We start from the raw sequence: 5,522 nt of genomic DNA on the forward strand, positions 1-5,522 counted from the left end.
GATCTCGGGCCGTTGCGCGCCGGGGAAGAAGAAGGAGAGGGGGGGGAAGAAGGCGCTAACACGTGGGGCCGGCCTGGCAGAGAGAGAAAGGAGAGGAGCGGGCGCTCGGGCTGAGGAGAGGGAAATGGGCCGGCGTAGAGAGCTCGGGCGTGGGGAGGGAAAAGCCCGAGGAGAAGAGAGAGGGAGAGGGGAGCTGGGCCGCGGGGAGAGAGCCGGCCCAAGAGGGTTGGGCTGCTTTCCTTTCCTCTTCTTTTTCTTTTCTTTTCCCACTCCTAAACTATTCAAGCAATCTATTTGAATTCAAATAAGTTTGAATTCAAACCCTATAAATTCAACACAAGGAAAACAATGCTGCAGCATGAATGCACAAACAATTTAATCCTATAATAAATTTTATTTTCTTGTGTTATAAATTACTTTAAATGCAAGATAAATTAGAGAAAAACCCTGGAAAATTTATTTAAGCCCAAATAAATTCCTTAAAATTTGGGGAAGTTACATTAGGGTGTTACAAGCAGGGACCATTGAAGCTTACCACCCCTCTTGCCCACGCAGGTAAGTTACTCCCGATCCAACACGACCTAATTAGTAAGTCAAGACCGTCCCATTCCAGTCTTGTGGTTGCGCGGTTGTCCCAGATTGTCGCTCTATGAACCGGTCCTTATGGAGAGTGGCCAACCAAGCACTAAGCACCGTGCCGGCCCCCTAAACCATGTTTCTATCAAAACATCTTTTATCGAGACGTGAGCCACTCAAGCACACAGCACAGAGGGCCACGCTCAGGATTAAGTTGCATAAGACCATTAATCAAATTTAATTAAAAAGGACCAAGTTTGTTATAGCGCAGCAACCTAGCACAACTAACCAAAATGCAACCCAAGGATATATATAGGATATAAAGTGGCTAGGAAAGTCCTTATAGGCATACAGTATTAAAATGCAGTATGAAATTGTATTAAAAAGTGATAGGAGATTCATGTTATACTTGCCTTCCTCAAAGTTCTCCTGCTGCTGCTCAAAAGCTTCAGAAGATGGTGGCTCCTGGTACTGGTCCAAAGGCTCCGCGTCTACTCACGATCATCAAGCATAGTCCACACATACACACATGCACAACCATAGCAAACTATAAGAAAACAGTACACCAATACAATAGAACAGCACACAAAACTGTCCTAAAACTATTCTACGCGTTACAACAATCGCGTGGATATAAAGAGCGCTTAAAATGGAGCTAAAACGCAAAACCTAGGCTAAAAACAGGATTCAGGGACCTATTTGCAAGAAAACTGAAGGTTCTAAGGGGTTCTGTGCAAAAAACCAGGGGCTTAAACGTAATTAAAGGCTAGACACTGGGGCTAACATGTGAAAACACTGGACATGGACTGCGTGTACTAATCCTAGGAAGCTCAGGGGGGTCCGTGCAAGAAACAGGGCTAATATTGCAATTATTATTGAACTGAAGCGGACCGCGGGTTGATTCCAGGAAAAACCGGGGGCTCTTTAGCAAAAGAAGCGGGCTGAAGCGGTACGCGCGGTTCTGGGCCATTGGATCTACTCTCTACGGCTCAGATTAGATCCATCTCGCGAAGGGGTACGCGCGCACCGTGGCCGTCGGATCTAGATCGGTCGGTTGAGAAGAGATCTAGGGCTGAGATTTGCGCGGTCCACCGGATCTAAATCGGGCGGTTGGGATCTAATGCCAATCTGGATCTAATCCAGATCGTCGCTTTGAGATCGAGTGGCTCGGGTTGAGTACCGGTCTGGATCTAATCCAGACCGTTAGGTGTGGATCGGACGGCCGAAGGATCTCCGGCCGGGCTCCGGCGGCGGCGGGCGTTGGGCGCGGCGGAGGGCGACTGGAGATCGCCGGAGGACACGTGATTGGGCGCTTCCAGCCTTGATTCGGGGTACGGCTAGCACGGGGAGAGAGAGTGGACGACGGCGAACCCATCTGGGCAGTCAGCGCGGCGGATTGGGGTCGGGTTGGGTCTCGCCACGGTGGAGGGCGGCACGGGGCCACGGTAACGAGGGGGCGCACCCACGCAGAGAGGGAAGGGGACAGGAAACGGGCGCGGCGTGCTCCTTACCACACCGGGGTGCTGCGACGGCGGTTAGGGGCCGAAGATTGGTGGCGACGGGGTGGTGTTGTGGTGGCGCAGGAGCTCGGTCGATGGCGGCGGCTCAAATCCGAGCGGCGGCGCAGCGGCGCAAGGGCACGGGGGAAGCTGGGGAGGGTAGTGGCGGCTGAGGGGAAACGCGAGAGAGCGGCCGGGATAAGAAAAGGGGTGCGACGGCCTCGGCGTGCGGGTCGTTCGCGCAACGGCCCCCGCATCGCCCGCGAACTCGTGCGGGTTGACCTAATCCAAGCGCGGGCGGCTTCTAGAAGGAAGGTGAGGCTCGGGCGCTGGCCAGCGGGCCTTGCGAGCGCGGGGGAGGGAGCCCAGGGCGCCGCGGAGCGGGACCACGGGCAGTGGCCGAGCGGCCGGCCGGCGGGGAAGAAACAGGGGAGGGGGAGAGAAAGGAGGGGGAGGAGCTGACGTGCGGGGCCACAACGCCAGAGCGAGATGAGCAGGAGAGAGCGGGCGCTCGGGTGGCTGGCTGAGGAAGGAAGGGGCGCGGACATGCGGGCCCGGGTGGCAGCGAGAGAAAGAGCGTGGGAGAAGAGCGCGGGGTGCTGGGCTGGTTGCTGGGCCGGCCCATGCGGGGAGGGAAAAGAAGAGGGGCCCTAGGGGAAAAGAGAGGGGGTTTTGGGCTGGGTTGGGTTGCTGCTCCCTTTCTTTCCTTTTTCTTCTTTTCGTTTTCTTTTCTACACTCAAACCATTCAAACAAATCTATTTGAATTCAAATAAATTTGAATTCAAACCCTATAAACTCAACACAAGAAAAATAATGCTCCAGCATGAATGCACAAACATGTTGACCTTATAATTAGTTTTATTTTCTTGTGTTATAAATTGCTTTAAATGCAAGATAAATTAGGAAAAACTCTGGAAATTTCATTTAAGCCCAAATTAATTCCTCAAAATTTAGGAAAATTACATTAGGGTGTTACACCGCTGGTCAGAGGTGCCCATCTCATTCTCCCGTGATTATCAGTGGACAAGCTTTTCAGAGCCCGGTAAGTTCCCCATGGTCCTGGACCCGATGGTGGCAGAAGTCAGGCTCATCAAGGTGCTCATCGACGGTGGGAGTGGTCTCAACCTCATCTTCGCCAGAACTTTGAGAAAGATGGGTCTGGACTTCACGAACCTGCTGGTTCCAATCAAATCTCCTTTCTACGGCATTGTCCCAGGTAATGCAGTGCACCCACTTGGCACGGTGGTTCTTCCAATCACCTTCGGCACGAGGGAGAACTACCGCACCGAGTTCATTAAATTCGAAGTTGCTAACTTCGACTCTTCTTATCATGCCATACTAGGCCGTCCAGCACTCGCCAAATTCATGGTGGTGCCGCATTATGTTTATCTGCTTCTTAAGATGCCAGGACAAAGTGGAGTACTCACTCTCCAAGGCGACTTGAAGAAGTCATATGATTGCAACCAGGAGGCGATCCAATATGCCTCGACTACGCGTCTGCCAGATGCTTCAGGGGAAGTACTCGCGGCCGTGCAACAGCTCTCCCAAGCCGGGCTGGAGATCCCTTCAAGAAAGGCCAGCAAGTCAAGCATCCAGTCGACTGGTGACGTGGCCCTCAAGTCGATCCAGCTCCAGGAGACATATTCGCATGGAAACCAGTGGATATGCCAAGGGTGCCCAGGGAACTGATCGAGCATAGTCTGAATGTACACCCACAGGCTGTGCCCAAGAAGCAACGCCTTTGAAGATTTGCTCAGGACAAGCGTGAAGCAATTAAACGGGAAATAGCTAAACTTCTCGCAGCTAGCTTCATTAAAGAAGTAATTCATCCAGAGTGGGTAGCTAATGCCGTCCTTGTAACGAAAAAGAATAATGAATGGAGAATGTGTGTTGACTACACCGATCTCAACAAGCATTGCCCAAAGGATCACTTCGGGCTACTGTGCATTGATCAAGTCATCGACTCGACGGCGGGTTGTGTACTCCTCTACTTCCTTGATTGTTATTCAGGGTATCACCAGATTGCACTCAAGGAGGAAGATCAAATCAAATCTGCATTCATCACTCCGTTTGGAACGTACGCCTACAAAACTATGTCTTTCGAGTTGAAGAATGCAGGAGCAACCTATCAACACGCGTTTCAGATGTACTTTGCCGATCAGCTGCATCGGAACGTTGAGGCCTACGTGGATGATGTGGTCATCAAGACTAGGAATGCCAACAGCCTGATTACAGACTTGGAAGAGACATTCAGCAGCCTACGCAAGTTTCGGTGGAAGCTCAACCCAACTAAATGCGTTTTCGGAGTACCATCAGGAAAATTGCTCAGGTTCATCATCAGCAACCGGGGAATTGAAGCCAACCCTGTGAAGATTTCAGCCATCACTGATATGGGGGCTCCGGCCACAATCAAAGATGTGCAGAAGCTAACAGGTTGTATGGCAGTCCTGAACAGGTTCATCTCCCGGCTCGGGGAGAGAGGACTACCCTTCTTCAAGCTCCTGAAGCTCCAAGACAAGTTCCAGTGGATGGAGGAGGCTGAGCGAGCCTTGCAAGACCTGAAGCATCCCCTTCAGTCTCCTCCAGTCCTTACAGCACCATTGCCGGGAGAAGATCTACTACTCTACATTGCGGCAATAACTCATGTTGTCAGCAGTGCAATCGTAGTTGAGCGCAGCGAGGAAGGCCATGCATTTGGGGTGCAGAGGCCTATGTACTTCATCAGTGAGGTACTCTCCGAATCGAAGGTACGATACCCGGCAGTTCATAAACTTTTATATGCAATTCTGATTACATCAAGAAAGTTGCGCCATTACTTCGACGAATACAAGATCACTGTGATTACGGATTTTCCGTTGGCAGATATTCTCCAAATTCAAGATGCCACGGGGTGTGTATCAAAGTGGGCAGTGGAACTGGGGGCTTTGTCTATCGACTTCAAGCCACGCACTGCAATCAAGTCTCAAGCTCTAGTTGATTTTATGGCTGAGTGGAGGGAGAATCAAATTCCAACTCCAGTCGACAAGCCAGAGCACTGGGCCATGTACTTCGATGGGTCTCTTAAGCTCGATGGCGGCGGTGCTGGAGTTCTATTTATTTCTCCAAGAGGTGAACAATTGAAGTATGTCCTCCAGATCCCTTGGGAGGTATCCAATATTGAAGCCGAGTATGAAGCACTCCTTCATGGGCTACGTTTGGCAATATCACTAGGCATCAAGCGACTTCTTGTATATGGTGATTCACTTCTAGTCGTTCAGCAAGTCAACAAAGAGTGGAACTACAACAAGGAGACGATGGACGCTTATGTACAAGAAGTGCGCAAGCTGGAAAACAAATTTTCTAGCCTGGAGGATCATCATGTGGTACGGGAGCATAATGTTGGTGCAGACATACTGTCCAAGTTAGGGTCTACTTGTGCACAGGTTCCAGCGGGAGTCTTCGTCCAG

The sequence above is a fragment of the Panicum hallii genome, chromosome 5 (genome assembly GCF_002211085.1).
Source record: "Panicum hallii strain FIL2 chromosome 5, PHallii_v3.1, whole genome shotgun sequence".
Classification (NCBI taxonomy): Eukaryota; Viridiplantae; Streptophyta; class Magnoliopsida; order Poales; family Poaceae; genus Panicum; species Panicum hallii.